Source organism: Hyla sarda, chromosome 3 (genome assembly GCF_029499605.1).
Source record: "Hyla sarda isolate aHylSar1 chromosome 3, aHylSar1.hap1, whole genome shotgun sequence".
In the NCBI taxonomy this organism is placed as follows: domain Eukaryota; kingdom Metazoa; phylum Chordata; class Amphibia; order Anura; family Hylidae; genus Hyla; species Hyla sarda.
In genome coordinates this window covers 94,912,617-94,924,890 of record NC_079191.1, presented here as the reverse complement: position 1 = coordinate 94,924,890, position 12,274 = coordinate 94,912,617, and the positions used below count along the sequence as shown (strand labels likewise).

The window sequence follows — 12,274 nt, the reverse complement described above, 5'->3', positions numbered from 1 at the left end:
AGATTATGCAAACTTTCCTGTTTTTTAAGCATCAGTTTGCATCAATTTATCATTCATTTATTTAAAATGTGATCTGTTCAACTAGATACTGTAAACTAATAATACCTGAACGGATCAAATGCTGTCACAGCTTCTTGCATAGTAAGTTACATTTATTTCGACTTGTATATGTGCTGTCATTTATCATTCTATGTGTTATACAGGGTTTTCCCCCTTCTAACATATCTTTTGGTGCTCTAATTAGAATGCAGATTGTTTTCTGGGTCATCATGCTCAAAAGCAATTCATTCTATTCAGAAAAATAAAAAATAAAAGAAGCAATCTGATTGCTATGGACTTTTCCTCTACACAGGTTTTGATAAATCTTCTCCAATTACCCAAAACATTCATCCAATGTCATTAACCCCTTAAGGACCAAGGGCGTACAGGTACGCCTTTGCGCCCTGGTACTTAAGGACCAAGGGCGTACCTGTACGCTCGTGGGAATTTCGGTCCCCGCCGGGCGGGGATCGCGCCGGGGTGACTGCTGATATCTATCAGCCGGCACCCCGCGCAAATGCCCAGGGGGGTCATTAGACCCCCCCATGTCGGCGATCGGCGCAAATCGCAAGTGAATTCACACTTGCGATTTGCGCCGATTCCGGGTCATACGGGTCTATTGTGACCCGGAATAGAAGGGGGATCGCGGGTGTCCTAGACACCCACGATCCCCCTTTAGCGATAGGAGTGAGGTGGCAGGGTTGCCACCCCTCCTATCTCTGCTATTGGTGGTCTAGACGCGACCACCAATAGCAGATCGGGGGCGGAGGGGTTTACTTTCGGTTTCCCCGTCCTGCCCTCACACAATAGGCGGGGCAGGACGGGGAAACCGACCGGGACCGGCGCCGAAGATCCACTTACCCATCGGCGACGGCAGCGGCGACGATCAGCGGCGGCAGCGGGCGACGATCGGCGGAAGAAGAGGACCGCGACGCAGCTCCCTGGATCCAACGGAAGCCGGTGAGTTACTTAGCAACATCTGGAGGGCTACAGTCTGAGACCACTATAGTGGTCTCTAAACTGTAACCCTCCAGATGTTGCAAAACTACAACTCCCAGCATGCCCAGAGAGCAGTTTAGGCTTGCTGGGAGTTGCAGTTTTGCAACAGCTGGAGGTCTACAGTTTGAGACCACTGCAAAGTGATCTCTATACTGTGCACCTCCAGATCTTGCAAAACTACAGCTCCCAGCATGCCCAGACAGCAGTTTGCTGTCTGGGCATGCTGGGAGTTGTAGTTTTGCAACATCTGGAGGTCCACAGTTTGGAGACCACTATGCAGTGGTCTCTAAACTATAGCTCTACAGATGTTGCAAAACTGCAACTCCCAGCAAGCCTAAACAGCAAACAGCTGTCTCTGCATGCTGGGAGTTGTAGTTGCGATCCCTCCAGCTGTTGCACAACTACATCTCCCAGCATGCCTTTCGGCGATCAGTACATGCTGGGAGTTGAAGTTTTGCAACAGCTGGAGGCACACTGGTTGGAAAATACTGAGTTAGGTAACAGAACCTAACTGAAGGTTTTCCAACCAGTGTGCCTCCAGCTGTTGCAAAAGTACAACTCCCAGCATGCACGGTCTGTCAGTACATGCTGGGAGTTGTAGTTTTGAAACAGCTGGAGGTTCGCCCTCCATGTGAACGTACAGGGTACATTCACACTGGCCGGTTTACAGTAAGTTTCCTGCTTCAAGTTTGGGCTGTGGCAAATTTTTCACCGCAGCGCAAACTCCTAGCGGTAAATTCACTGTAAACCCGCCAGTGTGAATGTACCCTAAAAACACTACACTACACATAATAAAGAGTAAAACACAACATATACACCCCCTTACACTGTCCCCCTAATAAAAAATAAAAAACGTATTGTACGGCAGTGTTTCCAAAACAGAGCCTCCAGCTGTTGCAAAACAACAACTCCCAGCATTTCCGGACAGCCACTGACTGTCCAGGCATGCTGGGAGTTTAGCAACAGCTGGAGGCACCCTGTTTGGGAATCACTGGCGTAGAATACCCCTATGTCCACCCCTGTGCAATCCCTAATTTAGTCCTCAAATGCGCATTGGCGCTCTCTCACTTCGGAGCCCTGTCGTATTTCAAGGAAACAGTTTAGTGCCACATATGGGGTATCTCCGTACTCGGGAGAAATTGCGTTACTAATTTTGGGGGCTTTTTTTCCTTTTACCCCTTATGAAAAAGAAAAGTTGGGGTCTACACCAGCCTGTTAGTGTAAAAAAAAAAATTTTTTTACACTAACATGCTGGTGTTGTCCTTTACTTTTTATTTTCACGGGAGGTAAAAGGAAAAAAAGACCCCCAAAATTTGTAACGCAATTTCTCCCGAGTACGGAGATACCTCATATGTGGGCGTAAAATGCTCTGCGGACGCACAACAAGGCTCAGGAGTGAGAGCGCACCATGTACATTTGAGGCCTAAATTGGTGATTTGCACAGGGGTGGCTGATTTTACAGTGGTTCTGACATAAACACAAAACAATAAATACCCACATGTGACCCCATTTTGGAAACGACACCCCTCACGGAACGTAACAAGGGGTATAGTGAGCCTGAACACCCCACAGGTGTTTGACAAATTTTCATTAAAGTTGGATGGGAATATGAAAAAAAAAAAAAATTTCATTTTCACAAGGGAAAATAAAAAAAAGCCCCCCAAAATTTGTAACCCAATTTCTTCTGAGTAAGCGCATACCCCATATGTGGATGTAAAGTGCTCTATGGGTGCACTACAATGCTCAGAAGAGAAGGAGCGCCATTGGGATTTTGAAGAGAAAATTTGTCCGGAATTGAAGGCCACTTGTGTTTACAAAGCCCCCATGGTACCAGAACAATGGACCCCCCCCCCATATGGGACCCCATTTTGGAAACTACACCCCTCATGTAATGTAATAAGGGGTACAGTGAGCATTTACGCCCCACAGGTGTCTGACAGATTTTTGGAACAGTGGTCCGTGAAAATGAAAAATGTAATTTTCCATTTGCACAGCCCACTGTCCCAAAGATCTGTCAAACGCCAGTGGGGTGTAAATGCTCACTGCACCACTTATTAAATTCTGTGAGGGGTGTAGTTTCCAAAATGAGATCACATGTGGGGGGGGTCCACTGTTCTGATACCACGGGGGGCTTTGTAAATGCACATGGCCCCTGACTACCATTCCAAACGAATTCTCTTTCCAAAAGCTCAATGGTGCTCCTCCTCTTCTGAGCATTGTAGTTCGCCCGTAGTGCACTTCAGGTCCACTTATGGGGTACCTCCATACTCAGAAGAGATGGGGTTACAAATGTTGGGGGGGTATTTTCTGCTATTAACCCTTGCAAAAATGTGAAATTTGGGGGGAAACACACATTTTAGTGAAAAAAAAATATATATTTTTTTACATATGCAAAAGTCGTGAAACCCGTGTGGGGTATTAAGGCTCACTTTATTCCTTGTTACGTTCCTCAAGGGGTCTAGTTTCCAAAATGGTATGCCATGTGTTTTTTTTGCTGTTCTGGCACCATAGGGGCTTCCTAAATGCGACATGCCCCCCGAGCAATATTTGCTCTCAAAAAGTCAAATATCACTCCTTCTCTTCGGAGCATTGTAGTTCGCCCGTAATGCACTTCATGCCAACTTATGGGGTGCCTCCATACGCAGAAGAGATGGGGTTACAAATTTTGGGGGGTATTTTCTGCCATTAACCCTTGCAAAAATGTGAAATTTGGGGGGAAACACATTTTAGTGAAAAAAAAATTATTTTTTTTACATATGCAAAAGTCGTGAAACACCTGTGGGGTATTAAGGCTCACTTTATTCCTTGTTACGTACCCCAAGGGGTCTAGTTTCCAAAATGGTATGCCATGTGGGTTATTTTTGCTGTTCTGGCACCATAGGGGCTTCCTAAATGCAACATGCCCCCCAAAAACCATTTCTGAAAAACGTACTCTCCAAAATCCCCTTGTCGCTCCTTCGCTTCTGAGCCCTCTACTGCGCCCGCCGAACACTTTACATAGACATATGAGGTATGTGCTTACTCGAGAGAAATTGGGCTACAAATTTAAGTATACATTTTCTCCTTTTACCCCTTGTAAAAATTAAAAAATTGGGTTTACAAGAACATGCGAGTGTAAAAAATGAAGATTGTGAATTTTCTCCTTCACTTTGCTGCTATTCCTGTGAAACACCTAAAGGGTTAAAACACTTACTGATTGTCATTTTGAATACTTTGGGGGGTGTAGTTTTTATAATGGGGTCATTTGTGGGGTATTTCTAATGGGAAGACCCTTCAAATCCACTTCAAACCTGAACTGGTCTCTGAAAAAAAGCGAGGTTCAAAATTTTGTGAAAAATTGGAAAATTGCTGCTGAACTTTGAAGCCCTCTGGTGTCTTCCAAAAGTAAAAACAAGTCAATTTTATGATGCAAACATAAAGTAGACATATTGGAAATGTGAATAAAATAAAAAAATATTTTGAATATCCATTTTCCTTACAAGCAGAGAGCTTCAAAGTTCGAAAAATGCAAAATTTTCAAATTTTTCATCAAATTTTGGGATTTTTCACCAAGAAAGGATGCAAGTTACCACAAAATGTTACCACTATGTTAGAGTACAATATGTCAAGAAAAAACAATCTCGGAATCAGATTGATAACTAAAAGCATTCCAGAGTTATTAATGTTTAAAGTGACAGTGGTCAGATATGCAAAAAACGCTCTGGTCCTAAGGTGTAAAATGGCCTGGTCATTAAGGGGTTAAAGGGGTACTCCGCCCCTAGACGTCTTATGCCCTATACAAAGGATAGAGGATAAGATGTCTGATCGTGGGGGTCCTGCCGCTGAGGACTCCCACGATCTCCCTGCTGCACCCGGTGTTCGTTTAGAGTGTTGGCTGCAGTGCTGGAGGCTCGTGACGTCACGGCCTCCATTTAGTGTGGTCCAGGCTCCAGGGCATCTAAAATGGCAGCTCCACATGTGAGCCGAGGCAAGAAACTCTGGGAAGGCTAGGCGGGAAGGCGGGATGACCCTGAATCACATGCAACATGCAGCCTATCAGCAGCCAGTTACCCCTGTGATGTCACAGCCCTATATAATCGGCAGCCATATTCCGGCTAGTCACTTCATTCATTACACTGCAGAGAGATAGGACTGACAGCCTGTGTGTATGTGTGTCACACAGAAAAGCTTTTTCCAGCAGCGTTTCACATCCTAGTCACATCAGCGTTCTGGTGGACAGAGAGCAGTGCTTTTTTCACTGAATAGAATTTTTACTGCAGCCATAAACCTCCCAGTTACTTTCTTCAGCATTGTATTACAGAGAGGGGCAGATAGCTGTGTGTAGCCTCATACATTTGAACAAGCTGCCTTAACTTCATAAATCTTAGCAGAGGATGGAACAATAATTTTTCAGTGCAATTCTGTGTCTTTATTCCACAACAAATGGCCTGCTGGTTATACTAGTCTGTAGGCGGTATAATACCTAGCAGTCCATTCCTAATAGTCTTTGAGAGAGTGCAATTTTGTGTTTAGTACACAGTGACTGTGTGCTGCAGCACTGTTGTGTACTGCTGGTGTTGTGCAAAAATAAGTTTTTTAAGCGTACTGTAGCGCATTTTTCTGCCATCATAAGTGCATACAACATACCTACATCTAAGAAGTGTATTATCTTGTACCTTTTAATCTGTCAAGGGCCTAGATACTGTGAAAGTCCAGGCAAAAGTAATCACCGGCTGATGTTTTACTCATATACATTTTTTTAAGCGTACTGTAGCTAATTTTTCGGCCCTCATAAGTGCATACCACATAAGTACATCTAAATAGTGTACTATTTTGTACCTGTTAATCTGTCAAGGGCCTAGATACTGTGAAAGTCCAGGCAAAAGTAATCACCGGCTGGTGTTTTACTCCAATACTTTTTTTTAAGCGTACTGAAGCGCATTTTTCTGCCCTCTTTGTTCCACAACAAATGGTCTGCTGGTTACACTAGTCTGTAGATGGTATAATACATACCCAGCAGTCCATTCATAATAGTCTGAAAGAGAGAGTGCAATTTTGGGTATAGTACACAGCGTCTGTGTGCTGCAGCACTGTTGTGTAAAAATAAGTTTTTAAGCATACTTTAGCTAATTTTTCTGCCTTTAAAGTGCATACCACATACCTACATCTAAGTAGTGTACTATTTTGTACCTGTTAATCTGTCAAGGGCCTAGATACTGTGAAAGTCCAGGCAAAAGTAATCATCGGCTGATGTTTTACTAAAAAAAACTTTTTTAAGCGTACTGTAGCACATTTTTCTGCCCTCATAAGTGTATACCACATACCTACATCTATGTAGTGTACTATTTTGTACCTGTTAATCTGTCAATGGCCTAGATACTGTGAAAGGCCAGGCAAAAGTAATCACCGGCTGGTGTTTTTCTCCAATAAGTTTTTTTAAGTGTACTGTATCGCATTTTTCTGCCCTCATAAGTGCATACCGCATACCTACATCTATGTAGTGTACTATTTTGGACCTGTTAAGCTGTCAAGGGCCTAGATACTGTGAAAGTCCAGGCAAAAGTAATCACCGGCTGGTGTTCTAGACAAATACTGTTTTAAGCATAGTGAAGCGTATTGTACTCGTATGTCAGGGAGGGAAGTGCCAGGACGTGCACAGAGGAGGTGCAGGCAAAGGTCGCAGCATACTAGGGGCAAGTGGCAGCAGTAGTCGCACCGAGAGGCATGAGCTCCCGGTATCAGCTAGCGGTCATGTCTCGACCAGCAACCCATCTGCTTTCATAGATTGGTTAACACAGTCATCCACTTCATCACAAGTGACATCTGATACCTCCAGTCAACAGTAGGTGGGTTCCACAGAGACAACGCTCAGTTGGCATGGCCCGGGAGCAGTCCCTGTCCTCCCATTGCCTCTGTCCCATGCTGTTCCCTCCCCTACAGAAGTATCTTATGCTTTGGGTTCAGCTCCACTATTCATTGAGGACTATCTAATAGAGGACAATCAGCAGCTACTGCCCAGCCAAGAGCTGGAGTAGACATCTGCCGCTTCCTCTGCTAGGCGGGCAAGTAGTAATGAGGAGAGTGACGTGGAAAGTGGTGTTGCCAGCGTTCAGGGTCCTGAAGCAGACACTGTTGAGGAACCTGAGGAGGACATCAGTGACGTGCAGACACTTGATGATGATGATGATGATGAAGCCGATCACAATTGGGAGCAGGGTGCAGAAGGGGTTTCATCATCATCAGGAGAAGAAAGTTGCAGGTTGCCCGTAAGGCAGCAGCTGAGCCAGCAAGGTGGTAGCATGGTTGGCAGTCAGCATGGTGGCAGAAGTGGAAATTCTGGAGCCAAACTTGCCCGGCCGAGACCACCTGCTTCGCGGCAGCCTACCTTCCCAGGGGTAGAACAGGGGTTCCTGGAGACGGCGGCAGTAGCAGTCAATTAGTGTGGACTGTTGGTGGGAAAATCAGCTACTCGGCAGTGTGCCACTTTTTCATCAAGCATCCAGAGGAGGTTAACATACCCACATGCAAGATGTGTCGGCAGAAGGTGAAGCGTGGCCAGGGTCCCAATGTTGGCACCACGGCCCTGCGTCAACATATGCTGCGCCACCATAAAGTGGCCTGGGAGAACCGTGGCTCCGATGTAGTGGTCTAGCCTGCTGCATCACCCAGTGGCACGTCGCTCCCTCTTTCAGCCAGCCAAGGCTCCACCACCTCAGCCGAAGGGAGCTGTGTATCATGCCCTCCTTCTGTTGCTCCAGATGCTCCTGCTCCTACTACTTTAAGTCAGTCATTCTGCCAGCATTCCATCTGCAAAACCATGTCCAAGAGATAACAGTATGCGCCCACTCATTTAACAGCGCAGAAGCTGAATGTGCTCCTGTCCAAGTTGCTGGTGCTGCAGTCCCTCCCTTTTCAAGTGGTGGACTCTGCACCTTTCAGAGAACTGATGGCTTGTGCTGAGCCGAGGTGGAGAGTCCCAAGCCGTCATTTTTTGGCGAAGAAGGCAGTACCAGCCCTGCACAATTTTGTGGAAGAGAAGGTGGGCCAGTCCTTGAGCCTGTCGGTGTGTACCATAGGGCACGACAGCGCCAATGTCTGGAGCTGTAACTACGGTCAGGGACAATACATGTCCTTTATGGCCCACTGGGTGAATGTGGTTCCTGCACAGCCACAACACGAACTTGGACAGGTCACGCCGCTTCCTCCTCCATGCTCTCAGGCCATTGGTCCTGTGACAGTGTGCGACTATGCCTCCTCATCCTCCACCGTGTCCTCAGCCTCCACTGCCCAGATAAGTCTCAGTGCCCCTTCAGCAAACCATGTGTGCAGGGCACAGCGGTATCACGCTGTTCTTCAGATGGTTTGCCTTAGCGAACAGAGTCACACAGGTGAGGAACTGCTAAAAGTCATTCATAAAGAAACCAGAGAATGGCTTACTCCACGAAAACTGGAAATGGGAACCATGGTGACTGACAACGGGAAGAACATCTTGTCTGCGCTGCGACAGGGAAGGCTCAGCCATGCGCCCTGCATGGCACACGTGTTCAATCTGGTTGTCAAGCGGTTCCTGTAGTGTTCCCCCCCTTTGCAAGACATCCTAACAATGGGAAGGAATCTTTGCATGCACTTCAGCCACTCGTACACCGCAAAGCACACCCTCCTTGAGCTGCAGCATCAGAACGGTATCCCCCAACATAGTCTGATTTGCGACGTTGCCACATGTCTGAATTCCACCCTCCATATGTTGGACCGACTGTATGAACAGAGAAAAGCCATCAACGATTTCTTGATGATCCAAGCGGATAAGGGGACTACCCTGTGTAAATTCAATGTGAACCAGTGGCAGCTCATACGTGACACCTGCCGTTTTCTCAGGCCCTTTGAAGAAGCCACAGGTCTGACTCGGGGGGCCTTCTGCGCTCACCTTCCCCTGCAGTGGCTGCTGGGGAGGGGTGGGGTGGCAGGAGCAGTACCAGCCCCATCAGCAGCAGCCTGAGTCTACAGTCTAATGAGTCTAATGCTGGGATATTACCTTTCTTCACCTACATAGTGAAGCAACTCATCAGCAGCAGGTACACCTAAGAGCAGGACCTGAACCAGCAGGTGGTGGCATACCTTGACATTACCATGCCAACAGACCTTGAAGATCCGCTGGACTTCTGGGCAGCCAAATTTGATTTGTGGACGAAACTAGCAGAGTTTGCCCTGGAAAAGCTGTCCTGCCTGGCCAGTAGTGTGCCATCAGAGAGGGTGTTTAGTGCAGCGGGTGTCATAGTCACCCCAAGGAGAACTCGTCTGTCCACAAAAAATGTGGAGAGACTGACCTTTATGAAGATGAATCAGGCATGGATCAGCCAGGATTTCCATGCATCAGAGTAGATTGACCATGGTGCCACACCAACGCTTCACAAATATGGATAGTGCCAAATAGTTTTAAAGGGGTACTCCTGTGGAAAAAAAAAATTTCAATCAACTGGTGCCAGAAAGTTAAACAGATTTGTAAATTACGTCTATAAAAAAATCTTAATCCTTCCAGTACTTTTTAGGGGATATATACTACAGAAGAAATGCTTTTCTTTTTGGATTTCTCTGATGTCACGACCACAGTGCTCTCTGCTGTCCATTTTTGGAACTGTCCAGAGCAGGAGAAAATCCACATAGCAAACATATGCTGCTCTAATCAGTTCCTAAAATAGACAGCAGAGGTCAGCAGAGAGCACTGTGGTCGTGACATCAGAGAAATCCAAATGAAAAGCATTTCCTCTGTAGTATACAGCCCATAAAATGTATTGGAAGGATTAAGATTTTTAATAGAAGTAATTTACAAATCTGTTTAACTTTCTGGCACCAGTTGATTTAAAAAAAAAAAAAAAAAGTTTTCCACGGGAGTACCTCTTTAAGGTGCTGCTCCCCAGTTACATACATTCCTCTGCATCAGACCTTTATTCACCCACCTTCGTCACCCGGTACTGGTATTGCCTCCCACCCAACCACTCTGTCACCAAGTCACTTTCAGGACTACTGATGCTGCTTCTGCCACCTCCAGGCTGTCTCATTCAGCCACTATATTGTCTCCTCATGCTTCAGCCACCTCCAGGCTGTGCCATTCAGCCACTATATGGTGGTCTCATGCTTCAGCCACCTCCAGGCTGTGCCATTCAGCCACTATATGGTCTCCTCATATGCAGCCAACTCCAGGCTGTGCCATTCAGACACTATATAGTTTACTCATGCTGCCGCCAATTCCAGGCTCTGCCATTCAGCCACTATATGGTCTCCCCATCTGGTACCAACTCCAGGCTGTGCCATTCAGACACTATATGGTTTACTCATGCTGCCGCCAACTCCGGGCTGTGCCATTCAGCTACTATATGTCTCCTTATGCTTCAGCCACCTCCAGGCTGTGCCATTCAGCCACTATATGGTCTCCTCATGCTTCAGCCACCTACAGGCTGTGCCATTCAGCCACTATATGGTCTCCTCATGATTCCGCCAACTCCAGGCTGTGCCAATCAGCCACTATATGGTCTCCTCGTCTGCCACCACCTCCAGGCTGTGCCATTCAGCCACTATATGGTCTACTCATGCTGTCGCCAACTCCAGGCTGTGCCATTCAGCCACTATATGGTCTACTCATGCTGTCGCCAACTCCAGGATGTGCCATTCAGCCACTATATGGTCTCCTCCTGCTTCAGCCACCTCCAGGCTGTGCCATTCAGCCACTATATGGTCTCCTCATGCTTCAACCACCTCCAGGCTTTGCCATTCAGTGACTATATGGTCTCCTCATGCTTCTGCATATTTTCATGGTAGCACTAGCTACCATAAATCTTTAATTTAAATTTTAAGATTCATCTTTAAATCTTAGGGATTGTGAGGCCCTATGGTCTCCTCATGCTGCTGCAAGCTGCAGGCTGTGTCATTTGGCCACTATATGGTTTAATGATGCTGCTGGGCCTGGGACATTACCTACAACTTTTCATGGTAGCATTAGCTACCATAAATTTTCAATTTAAATTTTAAAATTAATCTTTAAATCTTAGGGATTGTGAGGCCCTATGGTCTCCTCATGCTGCCGTGAGCTGCAGGCTGTCATTCAGCCACTATATGGTCTCCTCTTGCTGCCACCAATTCCTGGCTGTGTCATTCTGCCAGATTATGGTCTCCTCAAGCTGCTGCCACCTCAATGCTCTGCCATTGTGCCGTCATGTGACTCCTTGTTAGTTTGGGTTTTGTGGTCACACAGTTTTAGTTCAAAGTAAACACCGGGACATCAAACTTGGGAATCTAATATAAATCTTAAAGGGAACCAATCATCACTTTTTACCCCCTGTAACTATTAAAAACACATCCTAGAGCATGTAACCATTGTTCCTACCATGTTTCTGTAGTGCATGGCAATGAATGAAAAGCTCCGAAAATCAACTTATAAAATGTCCCGCGCTGTATGTTAATTTCTGTAAGTAGTCACTTGGGCGGTGCTGCATTCCTATTTAGTCACCATGGCCAGAGCTGAAATCACGCCCCTGCCGTCCTAAACACGCCTACATGGGCGTGATTAACAGCCCGACCGCAGTGGAATCAGCCTCGTCTCTCCTGTCAGCTCGTGCAGGGAAAGGAGCGCGCGAGTATGCAGACGGCTGGAGTGCCGCTGGGTCCTAGTGCCAGCCGGATACATACACTCTCCTGCTGTCAGTGGAGAGCATAATATCTAGAGATCGGCGAGGGACTCATAGGACATATTGTACAATATGGACGTGTTTTTAATAGTTACAGGGGGTAAAAAGTGATGATTGGTTCCCTTTAAATTTAAAAAAATGTATGTAATCTTTTCAATACTGAGGCCTTATGGTCATCGTCGTCATATTACCTTTGGAATTATCACAATAATCCAATTAAACAGCTTGGAGCGATAACAATGAGCCGTAAATTATTAAATGAAACATTCGCATAGTCAGGGGAGTACAAGCTTTTTCACTGCAGCCACTTCTAGCTTTATACGCACACTTATCCAATGGCACAGAAGCTGAATGTGCGCCTGTCCAAGTTGGTACTGTAGTCCCTCCCTTTTCAAGTGGACACTCAGAGTATGGAGGTGCGCTGAGAGGCAGGGACTGGAACAGGTGGTAGCTCGCCTTGTGGCAGACCGCCAGCTCGATGCTCACCAGAATGGGTAATCAAAAAATTAAAATAAATTCAAATTCAATTAATTAAAAGTTACATAAAAAATCTGCCACACCCAGACGCTCTGCGGCAG

General features: G+C 46.2%; 1 protein-coding gene across 1 annotated transcript in view; it reads right to left on the bottom strand.

The window, feature by feature from the left end:
- Positions 1–12,274, bottom strand: part of PROC (protein C, inactivator of coagulation factors Va and VIIIa) — a 47,550-nt gene that overhangs the window by 26,718 nt on the left and 8,558 nt on the right. The window lies entirely within an intron of this gene.